Genomic DNA, 25,658 nt, shown 5'->3' with positions numbered 1-25,658 from the left:
AAGCAAAGGACGTTTTTCTCCCTCTAACTGCTTTCGTCAGAGGAACGGGGGAAGTCACAGCCTTCTTTCTCTCCCTGAGAGACACACAATCTGACGTTGCCTCCGAGCTCCGTTCTCGGCAAAGAACTGAAACGGACATAGGTTCCTGTGGGGAAGCCCACGGCTTTGCTGGGATTTCTCTGGGCAGTGTGTTTTCCCTGGGCCTCGGCGTACCCACACTATCTCGTCAGGGCAACGCTGCATGGGACTTGCTCTGCCAGGAGAGAGCTGCCGCGTCGTCCGTGGGGCTGGGAAACCTTGCTTTGGCCAGTGCCAATGCACCGAATTCAGGCCGAAAGAAAAGAGACTGGGAAAAGGCCTTCTCTCCCCGGCTGCTTTCCCAGTCTCTTCCCAGAAGCTAAAGCTCTGTCGTTGCTCCTCTGGCAGGAGAGCTGCACCGCGATGTAGTTTTTCAGAAGAAGCCTTGCGTTTGCGAGAGCAAACGAGGACTGCACTGCGGGCAAGGGGAAGGAAGGGAAGCTTCTCTCCCTCTGCCTGCCTTTGCTCAGAGGGCTGGGTGAAGTCAGGGAGTTCTCCCTTTCACCGAGAAACGTGCGGGCTGCTGTTGCCTGTGCGCTCTCTTCTTTGGAAAAGAGTCTGCACTTGCACACTTTGCACCGTGGAAAGGCAGCGGGGTCTGCCAAGATTTTGTCCCCAGGCGCTTTGCTCTCCCCGGGCCAAAGCGAGCCTTCACGATAGCTGAACGCTAACACTGCATACGCGTTGTGGTTGGAGAGCGGGGCTGCCGCCAGGCAGTTCTCCGGGGGAAAACGGCCCTTCGCGAAGGGCCGTTTCGCCCAGCTCCCTGCGGGAAAGCGAAAGCAAAGGACGTTTTTCTCCCTCTAACTGCTTTCGTCAGAGGAACGGGGGAAGTCACAGCCTTCTTTCTCTCCCTGAGATACACACAATCTGACGTTGCCTCCGAGCTCCGTTCTCGGCAAAGAACTGAAACGGACATAGGTTCCTGTGGGGAAGCCCACGGCTTTGCTGGGATTTCTCTGGGCGGTGTGTTTTCCCTGGGCCTCGGCGTACCCACACTATCTCGTCAGGGCAACGCTGCATGGGACTTGCTCTGCCAGGAGAGAGCTGCCGCGTCGTCCGTGGGGCTGGGAAACCTTGCTTTGGCCAGTGCCAATGCACCGAATTCAGGCCGAAAGAAAAGAGACTGGGAAAAGGCCTTCTCTCCCCGGCTGCTTTCCCAGTCTCTTCCCAGAAGCTAAAGCTCTGTCGTTGCTCCTCCGGCAGGAGAGCTGCACCGCGATGTAGTTTTTCAGAAGAAGCCTTGCGTTTGCGAGAGCAAACGAGGACTGCACTGCGGGCGAGGGGAAGGAAGGGAAGCTTCTCTCCCTCTGCCTGCCTTTGCTCAGAGGGCTGGGTGAAGTCAGGGAGTTCTCCCTTTCACCGAGAAACGTGCGGGCTGCTGTTGCCTGTGCGCTCTCTTCTTTGGAAAAGAGTCTGCACTTGCACACTGTGCACCGTGGAAAGGCAGCGGGGTCTGCCAAGATTTTGTCCCCAGGCGCTTTGCTCTCCCCGGGCCAAAGCGAGCCTTCACGATAGCTGAACGCTAACACTGCATACGCGTTGTGCTTGGAGAGCGGGGCTGCCGCCAGGCAGTTCTCCGGGGGAAAACGGCCCTTCGCGAAGGGCCGTTTCGCCCAGCTCCCTGCGGGAAAGTGAAAGCAAAGGACGTTTTTCTCCCTCTAACTGCTTTCGTCAGAGGAACGGGGGAAGTCACAGCCTTCTTTCTCTCCCTGAGATACACACAATCTGACGTTGCCTCCGAGCTCCGTTCTCGGCAAAGAACTGAAACGGACATAGGTTCCTGTGGGGAAGCCCACGGCTTTGCTGGGATTTCTCTGGGCAGTGTGTTTTCCCTGGGCCTCGGCGTACCCACACTATCTCGTCAGGGCAACGCTGCATGGGACTTGCTCTGCCAGGAGAGAGCTGCCGCGTCGTCCGTGGGGCTGGGAAACCTTGCTTTGGCCAGTGCCAATGCACCGAATTCAGGCCGAAAGAAAAGAGACTGGGAAAAGGCCTTCTCTCCCCGGCTGCTTTCCCAGTCTCTTCCTAGAAGCTAAAGCTCTGTCGTTGCTCCTCTGGCAGGAGAGCTGCACCGCGATGTAGTTTTTCAGAAGAAGCCTTGCGTTTGCGAGAGCAAACGAGGACTGCACGGCGGGCAAGGGGAAGGAAGGGAAGCTTCTCTCCCTCTGCCTGCCTTTGCTCAGAGGGCTGGGTGAAGTCAGGGAGTTCTCCCTTTCACTGAGAAACGTGCGGGCTGCTGTTGCCTGTGCGCTCTCTTCTTTGGAAAAGAGTCTGCAGTGGCACACTTTGTACCGTGGAAAGGCAGCGAGGTCTGCTGAGATTTCTTTCCCAGGCGCTTTGCTCTCCCCGGGACAAAGCGAGCCTTCACGATAGCTGAACGCTAACACTGCATACGCGTTGTGCTTGGAGAGGGGGGCTGCCGCCAGGCAGTTCTCCGGGGGAAAACGGCCCTTCGCGAAGGGCCGTTTCGCCCAGCTCCCTGCGGGAAAACGAAAGCAAAGGACGTTTTTCTCCCTCTAACTGCTTTCGTCAGAGGAACGGGGGAAGTCACAGCCTTCTTTCTCTCCCTGAGAGACACACAATCTGACGTTGCCTCCGAGCTCCGTTCTCGGCAAAGAACTGAAACGGACATAGGTTCCTGTGGGGAAGCCCACGGCTTTGCTGGGATTTCTCTGGGCAGTGTGTTTTCCCTGGGCCTCGGCGTACCCACACTATCTCGTCAGGGCAACGCTGCATGGGACTTGCTCTGCCAGGAGAGAGCTGCCGCGTCGTCCGTGGGGCTGGGAAACCTTGCTTTGGCCAGTGCCAATGCACCGAATTCAGGCCGAAAGAAAAGAGACTGGGAAAAGGCCTTCTCTCCCCGGCTGCTTTCCCAGTCTCTTCCCAGAAGCTAAAGCTCTGTCGTTGCTCCTCCGGCAGGAGAGCTGCACCGCGATGTAGTTTTTCAGAAGAAGCCTTGCGTTTGCGAGAGCAAACGAGGACTGCACTGCGGGCAAGGGGAAGGAAGGGAAGCTTCTCTCCCTCTGCCTGCCTTTGCTCAGAGGGCTGGGTGAAGTCAGGGAGTTCTCCCTTTCACCGAGAAACGTGCGGGCTGCTGTTGCCTGTGCGCTCTCTTCTTTGGAAAAGAGTCTGCACTTGCACACTTTGCACCGTGGAAAGGCAGCGGGGTCTGCCAAGATTTTGTCCCCAGGCGCTTTGCTCTCCCCGGGCCAAAGCGAGCCTTCACGATAGCTGAACGCTAACACTGCATACGCGTTGTGGTTGGAGAGCGGGGCTGCCGCCAGGCAGTTCTCCGGGGGAAAACGGCCCTTCGCGAAGGGCCGTTTCGCCCAGCTCCCTGCGGGAAAGCGAAAGCAAAGGACGTTTTTCTCCCTCTAACTGCTTTCGTCAGAGGAACGGGGGAAGTCACAGCCTTCTTTCTCTCCCTGAGATACACACAATCTGACGTTGCCTCCGAGCTCCGTTCTCGGCAAAGAACTGAAACGGACATAGGTTCCTGTGGGGAAGCCCACGGCTTTGCTGGGATTTCTCTGGGCGGTGTGTTTTCCCTGGGCCTCGGCGTACCCACACTATCTCGTCAGGGCAACGCTGCATGGGACTTGCTCTGCCAGGAGAGAGCTGCCGCGTCGTCCGTGGGGCTGGGAAACCTTGCTTTGGCCAGTGCCAATGCACCGAATTCAGGCCGAAAGAAAAGAGACTGGGAAAAGGCCTTCTCTCCCCGGCTGCTTTCCCAGTCTCTTCCCAGAAGCTAAAGCTCTGTCGTTGCTCCTCCGGCAGGAGAGCTGCACCGCGATGTAGTTTTTCAGAAGAAGCCTTGCGTTTGCGAGAGCAAACGAGGACTGCACTGCGGGCGAGGGGAAGGAAGGGAAGCTTCTCTCCCTCTGCCTGCCTTTGCTCAGAGGGCTGGGTGAAGTCAGGGAGTTCTCCCTTTCACCGAGAAACGTGCGGGCTGCTGTTGCCTGTGCGCTCTCTTCTTTGGAAAAGAGTCTGCACTTGCACACTGTGCACCGTGGAAAGGCAGCGGGGTCTGCCAAGATTTTGTCCCCAGGCGCTTTGCTCTCCCCGGGCCAAAGCGAGCCTTCACGATAGCTGAACGCTAACACTGCATACGCGTTGTGCTTGGAGAGCGGGGCTGCCGCCAGGCAGTTCTCCGGGGGAAAACGGCCCTTCGCGAAGGGCCGTTTCGCCCAGCTCCCTGCGGGAAAGTGAAAGCAAAGGACGTTTTTCTCCCTCTAACTGCTTTCGTCAGAGGAACGGGGGAAGTCACAGCCTTCTTTCTCTCCCTGAGATACACACAATCTGACGTTGCCTCCGAGCTCCGTTCTCGGCAAAGAACTGAAACGGACATAGGTTCCTGTGGGGAAGCCCACGGCTTTGCTGGGATTTCTCTGGGCAGTGTGTTTTCCCTGGGCCTCGGCGTACCCACACTATCTCGTCAGGGCAACGCTGCATGGGACTTGCTCTGCCAGGAGAGAGCTGCCGCGTCGTCCGTGGGGCTGGGAAACCTTGCTTTGGCCAGTGCCAATGCACCGAATTCAGGCCGAAAGAAAAGAGACTGGGAAAAGGCCTTCTCTCCCCGGCTGCTTTCCCAGTCTCTTCCTAGAAGCTAAAGCTCTGTCGTTGCTCCTCTGGCAGGAGAGCTGCACCGCGATGTAGTTTTTCAGAAGAAGCCTTGCGTTTGCGAGAGCAAACGAGGACTGCACGGCGGGCAAGGGGAAGGAAGGGAAGCTTCTCTCCCTCTGCCTGCCTTTGCTCAGAGGGCTGGGTGAAGTCAGGGAGTTCTCCCTTTCACTGAGAAACGTGCGGGCTGCTGTTGCCTGTGCGCTCTCTTCTTTGGAAAAGAGTCTGCAGTGGCACACTTTGTACCGTGGAAAGGCAGCGAGGTCTGCCGAGATTTCTTTCCCAGGCGCTTTGCTCTCCCCGGGCCAAAGCGAGCCTTCACGATAGCTGAACGCTAACACTGCATACGCGTTGTGCTTGGAGAGGGGGGCTGCCGCCAGGCAGTTCTCCGGGGGAAAACGGCCCTTCGCGAAGGGCCGTTTCGCCCAGCTCCCTGCGGGAAAACGAAAGCAAAGGACGTTTTTCTCCCTCTAACTGCTTTCGTCAGAGGAACGGGGGAAGTCACAGCCTTCTTTCTCTCCCTGAGAGACACACAATCTGACGTTGCCTCCGAGCTCCGTTCTCGGCAAAGAACTGAAACGGACATAGGTTCCTGTGGGGAAGCCCACGGCTTTGCTGGGATTTCTCTGGGCAGTGTGTTTTCCCTGGGCCTCGGCGTACCCACACTATCTCGTCAGGGCAACGCTGCATGGGACTTGCTCTGCCAGGAGAGAGCTGCCGCGTCGTCCGTGGGGCTGGGAAACCTTGCTTTGGCCAGTGCCAATGCACCGAATTCAGGCCGAAAGAAAAGAGACTGGGAAAAGGCCTTCTCTCCCCGGCTGCTTTCCCAGTCTCTTCCCAGAAGCTAAAGCTCTGTCGTTGCTCCTCCGGCAGGAGAGCTGCACCGCGATGTAGTTTTTCAGAAGAAGCCTTGCGTTTGCGAGAGCAAACGAGGACTGCACTGCGGGCAAGGGGAAGGAAGGGAAGCTTCTCTCCCTCTGCCTGCCTTTGCTCAGAGGGCTGGGTGAAGTCAGGGAGTTCTCCCTTTCACCGAGAAACGTGCGGGCTGCTGTTGCCTGTGCGCTCTCTTCTTTGGAAAAGAGTCTGCACTTGCACACTTTGCACCGTGGAAAGGCAGCGGGGTCTGCCAAGATTTTGTCCCCAGGCGCTTTGCTCTCCCCGGGCCAAAGCGAGCCTTCACGATAGCTGAACGCTAACACTGCATACGCGTTGTGGTTGGAGAGCGGGGCTGCCGCCAGGCAGTTCTCCGGGGGAAAACGGCCCTTCGCGAAGGGCCGTTTCGCCCAGCTCCCTGCGGGAAAGCGAAAGCAAAGGACGTTTTTCTCCCTCTAACTGCTTTCGTCAGAGGAACGGGGGAAGTCACAGCCTTCTTTCTCTCCCTGAGATACACACAATCTGACGTTGCCTCCGAGCTCCGTTCTCGGCAAAGAACTGAAACGGACATAGGTTCCTGTGGGGAAGCCCACGGCTTTGCTGGGATTTCTCTGGGCGGTGTGTTTTCCCTGGGCCTCGGCGTACCCACACTATCTCGTCAGGGCAACGCTGCATGGGACTTGCTCTGCCAGGAGAGAGCTGCCGCGTCGTCCGTGGGGCTGGGAAACCTTGCTTTGGCCAGTGCCAATGCACCGAATTCAGGCCGAAAGAAAAGAGACTGGGAAAAGGCCTTCTCTCCCCGGCTGCTTTCCCAGTCTCTTCCCAGAAGCTAAAGCTCTGTCGTTGCTCCTCCGGCAGGAGAGCTGCACCGCGATGTAGTTTTTCAGAAGAAGCCTTGCGTTTGCGAGAGCAAACGAGGACTGCACTGCGGGCGAGGGGAAGGAAGGGAAGCTTCTCTCCCTCTGCCTGCCTTTGCTCAGAGGGCTGGGTGAAGTCAGGGAGTTCTCCCTTTCACCGAGAAACGTGCGGGCTGCTGTTGCCTGTGCGCTCTCTTCTTTGGAAAAGAGTCTGCACTTGCACACTGTGCACCGTGGAAAGGCAGCGGGGTCTGCCAAGATTTTGTCCCCAGGCGCTTTGCTCTCCCCGGGCCAAAGCGAGCCTTCACGATAGCTGAACGCTAACACTGCATACGCGTTGTGCTTGGAGAGCGGGGCTGCCGCCAGGCAGTTCTCCGGGGGAAAACGGCCCTTCGCGAAGGGCCGTTTCGCCCAGCTCCCTGCGGGAAAGTGAAAGCAAAGGACGTTTTTCTCCCTCTAACTGCTTTCGTCAGAGGAACGGGGGAAGTCACAGCCTTCTTTCTCTCCCTGAGATACACACAATCTGACGTTGCCTCCGAGCTCCGTTCTCGGCAAAGAACTGAAACGGACATAGGTTCCTGTGGGGAAGCCCACGGCTTTGCTGGGATTTCTCTGGGCAGTGTGTTTTCCCTGGGCCTCGGCGTACCCACACTATCTCGTCAGGGCAACGCTGCATGGGACTTGCTCTGCCAGGAGAGAGCTGCCGCGTCGTCCGTGGGGCTGGGAAACCTTGCTTTGGCCAGTGCCAATGCACCGAATTCAGGCCGAAAGAAAAGAGACTGGGAAAAGGCCTTCTCTCCCCGGCTGCTTTCCCAGTCTCTTCCTAGAAGCTAAAGCTCTGTCGTTGCTCCTCTGGCAGGAGAGCTGCACCGCGATGTAGTTTTTCAGAAGAAGCCTTGCGTTTGCGAGAGCAAACGAGGACTGCACTGCGGGCAAGGGGAAGGAAGGGAAGCTTCTCTCCCTCTGCCTGCCTTTGCTCAGAGGGCTGGGTGAAGTCAGGGAGTTCTCCCTTTCACCGAGAAACGTGCGGGCTGCTGTTGCCTGTGCGCTCTCTTCTTTGGAAAAGAGTCTGCAGTGGCACACTGTGCACCGTGGAAAGGCAGCGGGGTCTGCCAAGATTTTGTCCCCAGGCGCTTTGCTCTCCCCGGGCCAAAGCGAGCCTTCACGATAGCTGAACGCTAACACTGCATACGCGTTGTGCTTGGAGAGCGGGGCTGCCGCCAGGCAGTTCTCCGGGGGAAAACGGCCCTTCGCGAAGGGCCGTTTCGCCCAGCTCCCTGCGGGAAAGCGAAAGCAAAGGACGTTTTTCTCCCTCTAACTGCTTTCGTCAGAGGAACGGGGGAAGTCACAGCCTTCTTTCTCTCCCTGAGAGACACACAATCTGACGTTGCCTCCGAGCTCCGTTCTCGGCAAAGAACTGAAACGGACATAGGTTCCTGTGGGGAAGCCCACGGCTTTGCTGGGATTTCTCTGGGCAGTGTGTTTTCCCTGGGCCTCAGCGTACCCACACCATCTCGTCAGGGCAACACTGCATGGGACTTCCTCTGCCAGGAGAGAGCTGCCGCGTCGTCCATTCGGCTGGGAAACCTTGCTTTGACCAGTGCCAATGCACCGAATTCAGGCTGCTTTCCCAGTCTCTTCCTAGAAGCTAAAGCTCTGTCGTTGCTTCTCTGGAAGGAGAGCTGCACCGCGATGTAGTTTTTCAGAAGAAGCCTTGCGTTTGCGAGAGCAAACGAGGACTGCACTGCGGGCAAGGGGAAGGAAGGGAAGCTCCTCTCCCTCTGCCTGCCTTTGCTCAGAGGCCTGGGTGAAGTCAGGGAGTTCTCCCTTTCACCGAGAAACGTGCGGGCTGCTGTTGCCTGTGCGCTCTCTTCTTTGGAAAAGAGTCTGCACTTGCACACTTTGCACCGTGGAAAGGCAGCGGGGTCTGCCAAGATTTTGTCCCCAGGCGCTTTGCTCTCCCCGGGCTAAAGCGAGCCTTCACGATAGCTGAACGCTAACACTGCATACGCGTTCCCCTTGCAGAACGGTGCTCTCCCTGGGCCAAAGCGAGCCTTCACAATAGCTGAACGCTAACACTGCATACGCGTTCCCCTTGCAGAACGGGGCTCTCCCTGGGCCAAAGCGAGCCTTCACAATAGCTGAACGCTAACACTGCATACGCGTTGTGCTTGGAGAGCGGGGCTGCCGCCAGGCAGTTCTCCGGGGGAAAACGGCCCTTCGCGAAGGGCCGTTTCGCCCAGCTCCCTGCGGGAAAGCGAAAGCAAAGGACGTTTTTCTCCCTCTAACTGCTTTCGTCAGAGGAACGGGGGAAGTCACAGCCTTCTTTCTCTCCCTGAGATACTCACAATCTGACGTTGCCTGCGAGCTCCGTTCTCGGCAAAGAACTGAAACGGACATAGGTTCCTGTGGGGAAGCCCACGGCTTTGCTGGGATTTCTCTGGGCAGTGTGTTTTCCCTGGGCCTCGGCGTACCCACACTATCTCGTCAGGGCAACGCTGCATGGGACTTGCTCTGCCAGGAGAGAGCTGCCGCGTCGTCCGTGGGGCTGGGAAACCTTGCTTTGGCCAGTGCCAATGCACCGAATTCAGGCCGAAAGAAAAGAGACTGGGAAAAGGCCTTCTCTCCCCGGCTGCTTTCCCAGTCTCTTCCTAGAAGCTAAAGCTCTGTCGTTGCTCCTCTGGCAGGAGAGCTGCACCGCGATGTAGTTTTCAGAAGAAGCCTTGCGTTTGCGAGAGCAAACGAGGACTGCACTGCGGGCAAGGGGAAGGAAGGGAAGCTTCTCTCCCTCTGCCTGCCTTTGCTCAGAGGGCTGGGTGAAGTCAGGGAGTTCTCCCTTTCACCGAGAAACGTGCGGGCTGCTGTTGCCTGTGCGCTCTCTTCTTTGGAAAAGAGTCTGCACTTGCACACTGTGCACCGTGGAAAGGCAGCGGGGTCTGCCAAGATTTTGTCCCCAGGCGCTTTGCTCTCCCCGGGCCAAAGCGAGCCTTCACGATAGCTGAACGCTAACACTGCATACGCGTTGTGCTTGGAGAGCGGGGCTGCCGCCAGGCAGTTCTCCGGGGGAAAACGGCCCTTCACGAAGGGCCGTTTCGCCCAGCTCCCTGCGGGAAAGCGAAAGCAAAGGACGTTTTTCTCCCTCTAACTGCTTTCGTCAGAGGAACGGGGGAAGTCACAGCCTTCTTTCTCTCCCTGAGATACACACAATCTGACGTTGCCTCCGAGCTCCGTTCTCGGCAAAGAACTGAAACGGACATAGGTTCCTGTGGGGAAGCCCACGGCTTTGCTGGGATTTCTCTGGGCAGTGTGTTTTCCCTGGGCCTCGGCGTACCCACACTATCTCGTCAGGGCAACGCTGCATGGGACTTGCTCTGCCAGCAGAGAGCTGCCGCGTCGTCCGTTCGGCTGGGAAACCTTGCTTTGACCAGTGCCAATGCACCGAATTCAGGCTGCTTTCCCAGTCTCTTCCTAGAAGCTAAAGCTCTGTCGTTGCTTCTCTGGAAGGAGAGCTGCACCGCGATGTAGTTTTTCAGAAGAAGCCTTGCGTTTGCGAGAGCAAACGAGGACTGCACTGCGGGGAAGGGGAAGGAAGGGAAGCTCCTCTCCCTCTGCCTGCCTTTGCTCAGAGGCCTGGGTGAAGTCAGGGAGTTCTCCCTTTCACCGAGAAACGTGCGGGCTGCTGTTGCCTGTGCGCTCTCTTCTTTGGAAAAGAGTCTGCACTTGCACACTTTGCACCGTGGAAAGGCAGCGGGGTCTGCCAAGATTTTGTCCCCAGGCGCTTTGCTCTCCCCGGGCTAAAGCGAGCCTTCACGATAGCTGAACGCTAACACTGCATACGCGTTCCCCTTGCAGAACGGTGCTCTCCCTGGGCCAAAGCGAGCCTTCACAATAGCTGAACGCTAACACTGCATACGCGTTCCCCTTGCAGAACGGGGCTCTCCCTGAGCCAAAGCGAGCCTTCACAATAGCTGAACGCTAACACTGCATACGCGTTGTGCTTGGAGAGCGGGGCTGCCGCCAGGCAGTTCTCCGGGGGAAAACGGCCCTTCGCGAAGGGCCGTTTCGCCCAGCTCCCTGCGGGAAAGCGAAAGCAAAGGACGTTTTTCTCCCTCTAACTGCTTTCGTCAGAGGAACGGGGGAAGTCACAGCCTTCTTTCTCTCCCTGAGATACTCACAATCTGACGTTGCCTCCGAGCTCCGTTCTCGGCAAAGAACTGAAACGGACATAGGTTCCTGTGGGGAAGCCCACGGCTTTGCTGGGATTTCTCTGGGCAGTGTGTTTTCCCTGGGCCTCAGCGTACCCACACCATCTCGTCAGGGCAACACTGCATGGGACTTCCTCTGCCAGGAGAGAGCTGCCGCGTCGTCCGTTCGGCTGGGAAACCTTGCTTTGACCAGTGCCAATGCACCGAATTCAGGCTGCTTTCCCAGTCTCTTCCTAGAAGCTAAAGCTCTGTCGTTGCTTCTCTGGAAGGAGAGCTGCACCGCGATGTAGTTTTTCAGAAGAAGCCTTGCGTTTGCGAGAGCAAACGAGGACTGCACTGCGGGCAAGGGGAAGGAAGGGAAGCTCCTCTCCCTCTGCCTGCCTTTGCTCAGAGGCCTGGGTGAAGTCAGGGAGTTCTCCCTTTCACCGAGAAACGTGCGGGCTGCTGTTGCCTGTGCGCTCTCTTCTTTGGAAAAGAGTCTGCACTTGCACACTTTCCACCGTGGAAAGGCAGCGGGGTCTGCCAAGATTTTGTCCCCAGGCGCTTTGCTCTCCCCGGGCTAAAGCGAGCCTTCACGATAGCTGAACGCTAACACTGCATACGCGTTCCCCTTGCAGAACGGTGCTCTCCCTGGGCCAAAGCGAGCCTTCACAATAGCTGAACGCTAACACTGCATACGCGTTCCCCTTGCAGAACGGGGCTCTCCCTGGGCCAAAGCGAGCCTTCACAATAGCTGAACGCTAACACTGCATACGCGTTGTGTTTGGAGAGCGGGGCTGCCGCCAGGCAGTTCTCCGGGGGAAAACGGCACTTCGCGAAGGGCCGTTTCGCCCAGCTCCCTGCGGGAAAGCGAAAGCAAAGGACGTTTTTCTCCCTCTAACTGCTTTCGTCAGAGGAACGGGGGAAGTCACAGCCTTCTTTCTCTCCCTGAGATACACACAATCTGACGTTGCCTCCGAGCTCCGTTCTCGGCAAAGAACTGAAACGGACATAGGTTCCTGTGGGGAAGCCCACGGCTTTGCTGGGATTTCTCTGGGCGGTGTGTTTTCCCTGGGCCTCGGCGTACCCACACTATCTCGTCAGGGCAACGCTGCATGGGACTTGCTCTGCCAGGAGAGAGCTGCCGCGTCGTCCGTGGGGCTGGGAAACCTTGCTTTGGCCAGTGCCAATGCACCGAATTCAGGCCGAAAGAAAAGAGACTGGGAAAAGGCCTTCTCTCCCCGGCTGCTTTCCCAGTCTCTTCCCAGAAGCTAAAGCTCTGTCGTTGCTCCTCCGGCAGGAGAGCTGCACCGCGATGTAGTTTTTCAGAAGAAGCCTTGCGTTTGCGAGAGCAAACGAGGACTGCACTGCAGGCGAGGGGAAGGAAGGGAAGCTTCTCTCCCTCTGCCTGCCTTTGCTCAGAGGGCTGGGTGAAGTCAGGGAGTTCTCCCTTTCACCGAGAAACGTGCGGGCTGCTGTTGCCTGTGCGCTCTCTTCTTTGGAAAAGAGTCTGCACTTGCACACTGTGCACCGTGGAAAGGCAGCGGGGTCTGCCAAGATTTTGTCCCCAGGCGCTTTGCTCTCCCCGGGCCAAAGCGAGCCTTCACGATAGCTGAACGCTAACACTGCATACGCGTTGTGCTTGGAGAGCGGGGCTGCCGCCAGGCAGTTCTCCGGGGGAAAACGGCCCTTCACGAAGGGCCGTTTCGCCCAGCTCCCTGCGGGAAAGCGAAAGCAAAGGACGTTTTTCTCCCTCTAACTGCTTTCGTCAGAGGAACGGGGGAAGTCACAGCCTTCTTTCTCTCCCTGAGATACACACAATCTGACGTTGCCTCCGAGCTCCGTTCTCGGCAAAGAACTGAAACGGACATAGGTTCCTGTGGGGAAGCCCACGGCTTTGCTGGGATTTCTCTGGGCAGTGTGTTTTCCCTGGGCCTCGGCGTACCCACACTATCTCGTCAGGGCAACGCTGCATGGGACTTGCTCTGCCAGCAGAGAGCTGCCGCGTCGTCCGTTCGGCTGGGAAACCTTGCTTTGACCAGTGCCAATGCACCGAATTCAGGCTGCTTTCCCAGTCTCTTCCTAGAAGCTAAAGCTCTGTCGTTGCTTCTCTGGAAGGAGAGCTGCACCGCGATGTAGTTTTTCAGAAGAAGCCTTGCGTTTGCGAGAGCAAACGAGGACTGCACTGCGGGGAAGGGGAAGGAAGGGAAGCTCCTCTCCCTCTGCCTGCCTTTGCTCAGAGGCCTGGGTGAAGTCAGGGAGTTCTCCCTTTCACCGAGAAACGTGCGGGCTGCTGTTGCCTGTGCGCTCTCTTCTTTGGAAAAGAGTCTGCACTTGCACACTTTCCACCGTGGAAAGGCAGCGGGGTCTGCCAAGATTTTGTCCCCAGGCGCTTTGCTCTCCCCGGGCTAAAGCGAGCCTTCACGATAGCTGAACGCTAACACTGCATACGCGTTCCCCTTGCAGAACGGTGCTCTCCCTGGGCCAAAGCGAGCCTTCACAATAGCTGAACGCTAACACTGCATACGCGTTCCCCTTGCAGAACGGGGCTCTCCCTGAGCCAAAGCGAGCCTTCACAATAGCTGAACGCTAACACTGCATACGCGTTGTGCTTGGAGAGCGGGGCTGCCGCCAGGCAGTTCTCCGGGGGAAAACGGCCCTTCGCGAAGGGCCGTTTCGCCCAGCTCCCTGCGGGAAAGCGAAAGCAAAGGACGTTTTTCTCCCTCTAACTGCTTTCGTCAGAGGAACGGGGGAAGTCACAGCCTTCTTTCTCTCCCTGAGATACTCACAATCTGACGTTGCCTCCGAGCTCCGTTCTCGGCAAAGAACTGAAACGGACATAGGTTCCTGTGGGGAAGCCCACGGCTTTGCTGGGATTTCTCTGGGCAGTGTGTTTTCCCTGGGCCTCAGCGTACCCACACCATCTCGTCAGGGCAACACTGCATGGGACTTCCTCTGCCAGGAGAGAGCTGCCGCGTCGTCCGTTCGGCTGGGAAACCTTGCTTTGACCAGTGCCAATGCACCGAATTCAGGCTGCTTTCCCAGTCTCTTCCTAGAAGCTAAAGCTCTGTCGTTGCTTCTCTGGAAGGAGAGCTGCACCGCGATGTAGTTTTTCAGAAGAAGCCTTGCGTTTGCGAGAGCAAACGAGGACTGCACTGCGGGCAAGGGGAAGGAAGGGAAGCTCCTCTCCCTCTGCCTGCCTTTGCTCAGAGGCCTGGGTGAAGTCAGGGAGTTCTCCCTTTCACCGAGAAACGTGCGGGCTGCTGTTGCCTGTGCGCTCTCTTCTTTGGAAAAGAGTCTGCACTTGCACACTTTCCACCGTGGAAAGGCAGCGGGGTCTGCCAAGATTTTGTCCCCAGGCGCTTTGCTCTCCCCGGGCTAAAGCGAGCCTTCACGATAGCTGAACGCTAACACTGCATACGCGTTCCCCTTGCAGAACGGTGCTCTCCCTGGGCCAAAGCGAGCCTTCACAATAGCTGAACGCTAACACTGCATACGCGTTCCCCTTGCAGAACGGGGCTCTCCCTGGGCCAAAGCGAGCCTTCACAATAGCTGAACGCTAACACTGCATACGCGTTGTGTTTGGAGAGCGGGGCTGCCGCCAGGCAGTTCTCCGGGGGAAAACGGCACTTCGCGAAGGGCCGTTTCGCCCAGCTCCCTGCGGGAAAGCGAAAGCAAAGGACGTTTTTCTCCCTCTAACTGCTTTCGTCAGAGGAACGGGGGAAGTCACAGCCTTCTTTCTCTCCCTGAGATACACACAATCTGACGTTGCCTCCGAGCTCCGTTCTCGGCAAAGAACTGAAACGGACATAGGTTCCTGTGGGGAAGCCCACGGCTTTGCTGGGATTTCTCTGGGCGGTGTGTTTTCCCTGGGCCTCGGCGTACCCACACTATCTCGTCAGGGCAACGCTGCATGGGACTTGCTCTGCCAGGAGAGAGCTGCCGCGTCGTCCGTGGGGCTGGGAAACCTTGCTTTGGCCAGTGCCAATGCACCGAATTCAGGCCGAAAGAAAAGAGACTGGGAAAAGGCCTTCTCTCCCCGGCTGCTTTCCCAGTCTCTTCCCAGAAGCTAAAGCTCTGTCGTTGCTCCTCCGGCAGGAGAGCTGCACCGCGATGTAGTTTTTCAGAAGAAGCCTTGCGTTTGCGAGAGCAAACGAGGACTGCACTGCGGGCGAGGGGAAGGAAGGGAAGCTTCTCTCCCTCTGCCTGCCTTTGCTCAGAGGGCTGGGTGAAGTCAGGGAGTTCTCCCTTTCACCGAGAAACGTGCGGGCTGCTGTTGCCTGTGCGCTCTCTTCTTTGGAAAAGAGTCTGCACTTGCACACTGTGCACCGTGGAAAGGCAGCGGGGTCTGCCAAGATTTTGTCCCCAGGCGCTTTGCTCTCCCCGGGCCAAAGCGAGCCTTCACGATAGCTGAACGCTAACACTGCATACGCGTTGTGCTTGGAGAGCGGGGCTGCCGCCAGGCAGTTCTCCGGGGGAAAACGGCCCTTCGCGAAGGGCCGTTTCGCCCAGCTCCCTGCGGGAAAGCGAAAGCAAAGGACGTTTTTCTCCCTCTAACTGCTTTCGTCAGAGGAACGGGGGAAGTCACAGCCTTCTTTCTCTCCCTGAGAGACACACAATCTGACGTTGCCTCCGAGCTCCGTTCTCGGCAAAGAACTGAAACGGACATAGGTTCCTGTGGGGAAGCCCACGGCTTTGCTGGGATTTCTCTGGGCAGTGTGTTTTCCCTGGGCCTCGGCGTACCCACACTATCTCGTCAGGGCAACGCTGCATGGGACTTGCTCTGCCAGGAGAGAGCTGCCGCGTCGTCCGTGGGGCTGGGAAACCTTGCTTTGGCCAGTGCCAATGCACTGAATTCAGGCCGAAAGAAAAGAGACTGGGAAAAGGCCTTCTCTCCCCGGCTGCTTTCCCAGTCTCTTCCCAGAAGCTAAAGCTCTGTCGTTGCTCCTCTGGCAGGAGAGCTGCACCGCGATGTAGTTTTTCAGAAGAAGCCTTGCGTTTGCGAGAGCAAACGAGGACTGCACTGCGGGCAAGGGGAAGGAAGGGAAGCTTCTCTCCCTCTGCCTGCCTTTGCTCAGAGGGCTGGGTGAAGTCAGGGAGTTCTCCCTTTCACCGAGAAACGTGCGGGCTGCTGTTGCCTGTGCGCTCTCTTCTTTGGAAAAGAGTCTGCACTTGCACACTTTGCACCGTGGAAAGGCAGCGGGGTCTGCCAAGATTTTGTCCCCAGGCGCTTTGCTCTCCCCGGGCCAAAGCGAGCCTTCACGATAGCTGAACGCTAACACTGCATACGCGTTGTGGTTGGAGAGCGGGGCTGCCGCCAGGCAGTTCTCCGGGGGAAAACGGCCCTTCGCGAAGGGCCGTTTCGCCCAGCTCCCTGCGGGAAAGCGAAAGCAAAGGACGTTTTTCTCCCTCTAACTGCTTTCGTCAGAGGAACGGGGGAAGTCACAGCCTTCTTTCTCTCCCTGAGATACACACAATCTGACGTTGCCTCCGAGCTCCGTTCTCGGCAAAGAACTGAAACGGACATAGGTTCCTGTGGGGAAGCCCACGGCTTTGCTGGGATTTCTCTGGGCGGTGTGTTTTCCCTGGGCCTCGGCGTACCCACACTATCTCGTCAGGGCAACGCTGCATGGGACTTGCTCTGCCAGGAGAGAGCTGCCGCGTCGTCCGTGGGGCTGGGAAACCTTGCTTTGGCCAGTGCCAATGCACCGAATTCAGGCCGAAAGAAAAGAGACTGGGAAAAGGCCTTCTCTCCCCGGCTGCTTTCCCAGTCTCTTCCCAGAAGCTAAAGCTCTGTCGTTGCTCCTCCGGCAGGAGAGCTGCACCGCGATGTAGTTTTTCAGAAGAAGCCTTGCGTTTGCGAGAGCAAACGAGGACTGCACTGCGGGCGAGGGGAAGGAAGGGAAGCTTCTCTCCCTCTGCCTGCCTTTGCTCAGAGGGCTGGGTGAAGTCAGGGAGTTCTCCCTTTCACCGAGAAACGTGCGGGCTGCTGTTGCCTGTGCGCTCTCTTCTTTGGAAAAGAGTCTGCACTTGCACACTGTGCACCGTGGAAAGGCAGCGGGGTCTGCCAAGATTTTGTCCCCAGGCGCTTTGCTCTCCCCGGGCCAAAGCGAGCCTTCACGATAGCTGAACGCTAACACTGCATACGCGTTGTGCTTGGAGAGCGGGGCTGCCGCCAGGCAGTTCTCCGGGGGAAAACGGCCCTTCGCGAAGGGCCGTTTCGCCCAGCTCCCTGCGGGAAAGTGAAAGCAAAGGACGTTTTTCTCCCTCTAACTGCTTTCGTCAGAGGAACGGGGGAAGTCACAGCCTTCTTTCTCTCCCTGAGATACACACAATCTGACGTTGCCTCCGAGCTCCGTTCTCGGCAAAGAACTGAAACGGACATAGGTTCCTGTGGGGAAGCCCACGGCTTTGCTGGGATTTCTCTGGGCAGTGTGTTTTCCCTGGGCCTCGGCGTACCCACACTATCTCGTCAGGGCAACGCTGCATGGGACTTGCTCTGCCAGGAGAGAGCTGCCGCGTCGTCCGTGGGGCTGGGAAACCTTGCTTTGGCCAGTGCCAATGCACCGAATTCAGGCCGAAAGAAAAGAGACTGGGAAAAGGCCTTCTCTCCCCGGCTGCTTTCCCAGTCTCTTCCTAGAAGCTAAAGCTCTGTCGTTGCTCCTCTGGCAGGAGAGCTGCACCGCGATGTAGTTTTTCAGAAGAAGCCTTGCGTTTGCGAGAGCAAACGAGGACTGCACGGCGGGCAAGGGGAAGGAAGGGAAGCTTCTCTCCCTCTGCCTGCCTTTGCTCAGAGGGCTGGGTGAAGTCAGGGAGTTCTCCCTTTCACTGAGAAACGTGCGGGCTGCTGTTGCCTGTGCGCTCTCTTCTTTGGAAAAGAGTCTGCAGTGGCACACTTTGTACCGTGGAAAGGCAGCGAGGTCTGCTGAGATTTCTTTCCCAGGCGCTTTGCTCTCCCCGGGACAAAGCGAGCCTTCACGATAGCTGAACGCTAACACTGCATACGCGTTGTGCTTGGAGAGGGGGGCTGCCGCCAGGCAGTTCTCCGGGGGAAAACGGCCCTTCGCGAAGGGCCGTTTCGCCCAGCTCCCTGCGGGAAAACGAAAGCAAAGGACGTTTTTCTCCCTCTAACTGCTTTCGTCAGAGGAACGGGGGAAGTCACAGCCTTCTTTCTCTCCCTGAGAGACACACAATCTGACGTTGCCTCCGAGCTCCGTTCTCGGCAAAGAACTGAAACGGACATAGGTTCCTGTGGGGAAGCCCACGGCTTTGCTGGGATTTCTCTGGGCAGTGTGTTTTCCCTGGGCCTCGGCGTACCCACACTATCTCGTCAGGGCAACGCTGCATGGGACTTGCTCTGCCAGGAGAGAGCTGCCGCGTCGTCCGTGGGGCTGGGAAACCTTGCTTTGGCCAGTGCCAATGCACTGAATTCAGGCCGAAAGAAAAGAGACTGGGAAAAGGCCTTCTCTCCCCGGCTGCTTTCCCAGTCTCTTCCCAGAAGCTAAAGCTCTGTCGTTGCTCCTCTGGCAGGAGAGCTGCACCGCGATGTAGTTTTTCAGAAGAAGCCTTGCGTTTGCGAGAGCAAACGAGGACTGCACTGCGGGCAAGGGGAAGGAAGGGAAGCTTCTCTCCCTCTGCCTGCCTTTGCTCAGAGGGCTGGGTGAAGTCAGGGAGTTCTCCCTTTCACCGAGAAACGTGCGGGCTGCTGTTGCCTGTGCGCTCTCTTCTTTGGAAAAGAGTCTGCACTTGCACACTTTGCACCGTGGAAAGGCAGCGGGGTCTGCCAAGATTTTGTCCCCAGGCGCTTTGCTCTCCCCGGGCCAAAGCGAGCCTTCACGATAGCTGAACGCTAACACTGCATACGCGTTGTGGTTGGAGAGCGGGGCTGCCGCCAGGCAGTTCTCCGGGGGAAAACGGCCCTTCGCGAAGGGCCGTTTCGCCCAGCTCCCTGCGGGAAAGCGAAAGCAAAGGACGTTTTTCTCCCTCTAACTGCTTTCGTCAGAGGAACGGGGGAAGTCACAGCCTTCTTTCTCTCCCTGAGATACACACAATCTGACGTTGCCTCCGAGCTCCGTTCTCGGCAAAGAACTGAAACGGACATAGGTTCCTGTGGGGAAGCCCACGGCTTTGCTGGGATTTCTCTGGGCGGTGTGTTTTCCCTGGGCCTCGGCGTACCCACACTATCTCGTCAGGGCAACGCTGCATGGGACTTGCTCTGCCAGGAGAGAGCTGCCGCGTCGTCCGTGGGGCTGGGAAACCTTGCTTTGGCCAGTGCCAATGCACCGAATTCAGGCCGAAAGAAAAGAGACTGGGAAAAGGCCTTCTCTCCCCGGCTGCTTTCCCAGTCTCTTCCCAGAAGCTAAAGCTCTGTCGTTGCTCCTCCGGCAGGAGAGCTGCACCGCGATGTAGTTTTTCAGAAGAAGCCTTGCGTTTGCGAGAGCAAACGAGGACTGCACTGCGGGCGAGGGGAAGGAAGGGAAGCTTCTCTCCCTCTGCCTGCCTTTGCTCAGAGGGCTGGGTGAAGTCAGGGAGTTCTCCCTTTCACCGAGAAACGTGCGGGCTGCTGTTGCCTGTGCGCTCTCTTCTTTGGAAAAGAGTCTGCACTTGCACACTGTGCACCGTGGAAAGGCAGCGGGGTCTGCCAAGATTTTGTCCCCAGGCGCTTTGCTCTCCCCGGGCCAAAGCGAGCCTTCACGATAGCTGAACGCTAACACTGCATACGCGTTGTGCTTGGAGAGCGGGGCTGCCGCCAGGCAGTTCTCCGGGGGAAAACGGCCCTTCGCGAAGGGCCGTTTCGCCCAGCTCCCTGCGGGAAAGTGAAAGCAAAGGACGTTTTTCTCCCTCTAACTGCTTTCGTCAGAGGAACGGGGGAAGTCACAGCCTTCTTTCTCTCCCTGAGATACACACAATCTGACGTTGCCTCCGAGCTCCGTTCTCGGCAAAGAACTGAAACGGACATAGGTTCCTGTGGGGAAGCCCACGGCTTTGCTGGGATTTCTCTGGGCAGTGTGTTTTCCCTGGGCCTCGGCGTACCCACACTATCTCGTCAGGGCAACGCTGCATGGGACTTGCTCTGCCAGGAGAGAGCTGCCGCGTCGTCCGTGGGGCTGGGAAACCTTGCTTTGGCCAGTGCCAATGCACCGAATTCAGGCCGAAAGAAAAGAGACTGGGAAAAGGCCTTCTCTCCCCGGCTGCTTTCCCAGTCTCTTCCTAGAAGCTAAAGCTCTGTCGTTGCTCCTCTGGCAGGAGAGCTGCACCGCGATGTAGTTTTTCAGAAGAAGCCTTGCGTTTGCGAGAGCAAACGAGGACTGCACGGCGGGCAAGGGGAAGGAAGGGAAGCTTCTCTCCCTCTGCCTGCCTTTGCTCAGAGGGCTGGGTGAAGTCAGGGAGTTCTCCCTTTCACTGAGAAACGTGCGGGCTGCTGTTGCCTGTGCGCTCTCTTCTTTGGAAAAGAGTCTGCAGTGGCACACTTTGTACCGTGGAAAGGCAGCGAGGTCTGCTGAGATTTCTTTCCCAGGCGCTTTGCTCTCCCCGGGACAAAGCGAGCCTTCACGATAGCTGAACGCTAACACTGCATACGCGTTGTGCTTGGAGAGGGGGGCTGCCGCCAGGCAGTTCTCCGGGGGAAAACGGCCCTTCGCGAAGGGCCGTTTCGCCCAGCTCCCTGCGGGAAAACGAAAGCAAAGGACGTTTTTCTCCCTCTAACTGCTTTCGTCAGAGGAACGGGGGAAGTCACAGCCTTCTTTCTCTCCCTGAGAGACACACAATCTGACGTTGCCTCCGAGCTCCGTTCTCGGCAAAGAACTGAAACGGACATAGGTTCCTGTGGGGAAGCCCACGGCTTTGCTGGGATTTCTCTGGGCAGTGTGTTTTCCCTGGGCCTCGGCGTACCCACACTATCTCGTCAGGGCAACGCTGCATGGGACTTGCTCTGCCAGGAGAGAGCTGCCGCGTCGTCCGTGGGGCTGGGAAACCTTGCTTTGGCCAGTGCCAATGCACCGAATTCAGGCCGAAAGAAAAGAGACTGGGAAAAGGCCTTCTCTCCCCGGCTGCTTTCCCAGTCTCTTCCCAGAAGCTAAAGCTCTGTCGTTGCTCCTCCGGCAGGAGAGCTGCACCGCGATGTAGTTTTTCAGAAGAAGCCTTGCGTTTGCGAGAGCAAACGAGGACTGCACTGCGGGCAAGGGGAAGGAAGGGAAGCTTCTCTCCCTCTGCCTGCCTTTGCTCAGAGGGCTGGGTGAAGTCAGGGAGTTCTCCCTTTCACCGAGAAACGTGCGGGCTGCTGTTGCCTGTGCGCTCTCTTCTTTGGAAAAGAGTCTGCACTTGCACACTGTGCACCGTGGAAAGGCAGCGGGGTCTGCCAAGATTTTGTCCCCAGGCGCTTTGCTCTCCCCGGGCCAAAGCGAGCCTTCACGATAGCTGAACGCTAACACTGCATACGCGTTCCCCTTGCAGAACGGGGCTCTCCCTGGGCCAAAGCGAGCCTTCACAATAGCTGAACGCTAACACTGCATACGCGTTGTGTTTGGAGAGCGGGGCTGCCGCCAGGCAGTTCTCCGGGGGAAAACGGCCCTTCGCGAAGGGCCGTTTCGCCCAGCTCCCTGCGGGAAAGCGAAAGCAAAGGACGTTTTTCTCCCTCTAACTGCTTTCGTCAGAGGAACGGGGGAAGTCACAGCCTTCTTTCTCTCCCTGAGATACACACAATCTGACGTTGCCTCCGAGCTCCGTTCTCGGCAAAGAACTGAAACGGACATAGGTTCCTGTGGGGAAGCCCACGGCTTTGCTGGGATTTCTCTGGGCGGTGTGTTTTCCCTGGGCCTCGGCGTACCCACACTATCTCGTCAGGGCAACGCTGCATGGGACTTGCTCTGCCAGGAGAGAGCTGCCGCGTCGTCCGTGGGGCTGGGAAACCTTGCTTTGGCCAGTGCCAATGCACCGAATTCAGGCCGAAAGAAAAGAGACTGGGAAAAGGCCTTCTCTCCCCGGCTGCTTTCCCAGTCTCTTCCCAGAAGCTAAAGCTCTGTCGTTGCTCCTCCGGCAGGAGAGCTGCACCGCGATGTAGTTTTTCAGAAGAAGCCTTGCGTTTGCGAGAGCAAACGAGGACTGCACTGCGGGCGAGGGGAAGGAAGGGAAGCTTCTCTCCCTCTGCCTGCCTTTGCTCAGAGGGCTGGGTGAAGTCAGGGAGTTCTCCCTTTCACCGAGAAACGTGCGGGCTGCTGTTGCCTGTGCGCTCTCTTCTTTGGAAAAGAGTCTGCAGTGGCACACTTTGTACCGTGGAAAGGCAGCGGGGTCTACCGAGATTTCTTTCCCAGGCGCTTTGCTCTCCCCGGGCCAAAGCGAGCCTTCACGATAGCTGAACGCTAACACTGCATACGCGTTGTGCTTGGAGAGCGGGGCTGCCGCCAGGCAGTTCTCCGGGGGAAAACGGCCCTTCGCGCAGGGCCGTTTCGCCCAGCTCCCTGCGGGAAAGCGAAAGCAAAGGACGTTTTTCTCCCTCTAACTGCTTTCGTCAGAGGAACGGGGGAAGTCACAGCCTTCTTTCTCTCCCTGAGATACACACAATCTGACGTTGCCTCCGAGCTCCGTTCTCGGCAAAGAACTGAAACGGACATAGGTTCCTGTGGGGAAGCCCACGGCTTTGCTGGGATTTCTCTGGGCAGTGTGTTTTCCCTGGGCCTCGGCGTACCCACACTATCTCGTCAGGGCAACGCTGCATGGGACTTGCTCTGCCAGGAGAGAGCTGCCGCGTCGTCCGTGGGGCTGGGAAACCTTGCTTTGGCCAGTGCCAATGCACCGAATTCAGGCCGAAAGAAAAGAGACTGGGAAAAGGCCTTCTCTCCCCGGCTGCTTTCCCAGTCTCTTCCTAGAAGCTAAAGCTCTGTCGTTGCTCCTCTGGCAGGAGAGCTGCACCGCGATGTAGTTTTTCAGAAGAAGCCTTGCGTTTGCGAGAGCAAACGAGGACTGCACTGCGGGCAAGGGGAAGGAAGGGAAGCTTCTCTCCCTCTGCCTGCCTTTGCTCAGAGGGCTGGGTGAAGTCAGGGAGTTCTCCCTTTCACCGAGAAACGTGCGGGCTGCTGTTGCCTGTGCGCTCTCTTCTTTGGAAAAGAGTCTGCAGTGGCACACTGTGCACCGTGGAAAGGCAGCGGGGTCTGCCAAGATTTTGTCCCCAGGCGCTTTGCTCTCCCCGGGCCAAAGCGAGCCTTCACGATAGCTGAACGCTAACACTGCATACGCGTTGTGCTTGGAGAGCGGGGCTGCCGCCAGGCAGTTCTCCGGGGGAAAACGGCCCTTCGCGAAGGGCCGTTTCGCCCAGCTCCCTGCGGGAAAGCGAAAGCAAAGGACGTTTTTCTCCCTCTAACTGCTTTCGTCAGAGGAACGGGGGAAGTCACAGCCTTCTTTCTCTCCCTGAGAGACACACAATCTGACGTTGCCTCCGAGCTCCGTTCTCGGCAAAGAACTGAAACGGACATAGGTTCCTGTGGGGAAGCCCACGGCTTTGCTGGGATTTCTCTGGGCAGTGTGTTTTCCCTGGGCCTCAGCGTACCCACACCATCTCGTCAGGGCAACACTGCATGGGACTTCCTCTGCCAGGAGAGAGCTGCCGCGTCGTCCATTCGGCTGGGAAACCTTGCTTTGACCAGTGCCAATGCACCGAATTCAGGCTGCTTTCCCAGTCTCTTCCTAGAAGCTAAAGCTCTGTCGTTGCTTCTCTGGAAGGAGAGCTGCACCGCGATGTAGTTTTTCAGAAGAAGCCTTGCGTTTGCGAGAGCAAACGAGGACTGCACTGCGGGCAAGGGGAAGGAAGGGAAGCTCCTCTCCCTCTGCCTGCCTTTGCTCAGAGGCCTGGGTGAAGTCAGGGAGTTCTCCCTTTCACCGAGAAACGTGCGGGCTGCTGTTGCCTGTGCGCTCTCTTCTTTGGAAAAGAGTCTGCACTTGCACACTTTGCACCGTGGAAAGGCAGCGGGGTCTGCCAAGATTTTGTCCCCAGGCGCTTTGCTCTCCCCGTGCTAAAGCGAGCCTTCACGATAGCTGAACGCTAACACTGCATACGCGTTCCCCTTGCAGAACGGTGCTCTCCCTGGGCCAAAGCGAGCCTTCACAATAGCTGAACGCTAACACTGCATACGCGTTCCCCTTGCAGAACGGGGCTCTCCCTGGGCCAAAGCGAGCCTTCACAATAGCTGAACGCTAACACTGCATACGCGTTGTGCTTGGAGAGCGGGGCTGCCGCCAGGCAGTTCTCCGGGGGAAAACGGCCCTTCGCGAAGGGCCGTTTCGCCCAGCTCCCTGCGGGAAAGCGAAAGCAAAGGACGTTTTTCTCCCTCTAACTGCTTTCGTCAGAGGAACGGGGGAAGTCACAGCCTTCTTTCTCTCCCTGAGATACTCACAATCTGACGTTGCCTCCGAGCTCCGTTCTCGGCAAAGAACTGAAACGGACATAGGTTCCTGTGGGGAAGCCCACGGCTTTGCTGGGATTTCTCTGGGCAGTGTGTTTTCCCTGGGCCTCGGCGTACCCACACTATCTCGTCAGGGCAACGCTGCATGGGACTTGCTCTGCCAGGAGAGAGCTGCCGCGTCGTCCGTGGGGCTGGGAAACCTTGCTTTGGCCAGTGCCAATGCACCGAATTCAGGCCGAAAGAAAAGAGACTGGGAAAAGGCCTTCTCTCCCCGGCTGCTTTCCCAGTCTCTTCCTAGAAGCTAAAGCTCTGTCGTTGCTCCTCTGGCAGGAGAGCTGCACCGCGATGTAGTTTTTCAGAAGAAGCCTTGCGTTTGCGAGAGCAAACGAGGACTGCACTGCGGGCAAGGGGAAGGAAGGGAAGCTTCTCTCCCTCTGCCTGCCTTTGCTCAGAGGGCTGGGTGAAGTCAGGGAGTTCTCCCTTTCACCGAGAAACGTGCGGGCTGCTGTTGCCTGTGCGCTCTCTTCTTTGGAAAAGAGTCTGCACTTGCACACTGTGCACCGTGGAAAGGCAGCGGGGTCTGCCAAGATTTTGTCCCCAGGCGCTTTGCTCTCCCTGGGCCAAAGCGAGCCTTCACGATAGCTGAACGCTAACACTGCATACGCGTTGTGCTTGGAGAGCGGGGCTGCCGCCAGGCAGTTCTCCGGGGGAAAACGGCCCTTCACGAAGGGCCGTTTCGCCCAGCTCCCTGCGGGAAAGCGAAAGCAAAGGACGTTTTTCTCCCTCTAACTGCTTTCGTCAGAGGAACGGGGGAAGTCACAGCCTTCTTTCTCTCCCTGAGATACTCACAATCTGACGTTGCCTCCGAGCTCCGTTCTCGGCAAAGAACTGAAACGGACATAGGTTCCTGTGGGGAAGCACACGGCTTTGCTGGGATTTCTCTGGGCAGTGTGTTTTCCCTGGGCCTCAGCGTACCCACACCATCTCGTCAGGGCAACACTGCATGGGACTTCCTCTGCCAGGAGAGAGCTGCCGCGTCGTCCGTTCGGCTGGGAAACCTTGCTTTGACCAGTGCCAATGCACCGAATTCAGGCTGCTTTCCCAGTCTCTTCCTAGAAGCTAAAGCTCTGTCGTTGCTTCTCTGGAAGGAGAGCTGCACCGCGATGTAGTTTTTCAGAAGAAGCCTTGCGTTTGCGAGAGCAAACGAGGACTGCACTGCGGGCAAGGGGAAGGAAGGGAAGCTCCTCTCCCTCTGCCTGCCTTTGCTCAGAGGCCTGGGTGAAGTCAGGGAGTTCTCCCTTTCACCGAGAAACGTGCGGGCTGCTGTTGCCTGTGCGCTCTCTTCTTTGGAAAAGAGTCTGCACTTGCACACTTTCCACCGTGGAAAGGCAGCGGGGTCTGCCAAGATTTTGTCCCCAGGCGCTTTGCTCTCCCCGGGCTAAAGCGAGCCTTCACGATAGCTGAACGCTAACACTGCATACGCGTTCCCCTTGCAGAACGGTGCTCTCCCTGGGCCAAAGCGAGCCTTCACAATAGCTGAACGCTAACACTGCATACGCGTTCCCCTTGCAGAACGGGGCTCTCCCTGGGCCAAAGCGAGCCTTCACAATAGCTGAACGCTAACACTGCATACGCGTTGTGTTTGGAGA

This window comes from Elephas maximus, chromosome 16 (assembly GCF_024166365.1).
Source record: "Elephas maximus indicus isolate mEleMax1 chromosome 16, mEleMax1 primary haplotype, whole genome shotgun sequence".
NCBI classification, from domain to species: Eukaryota; Metazoa; Chordata; class Mammalia; order Proboscidea; family Elephantidae; genus Elephas; species Elephas maximus.
Note: the sequence above shows the minus strand (reverse complement) of the source record.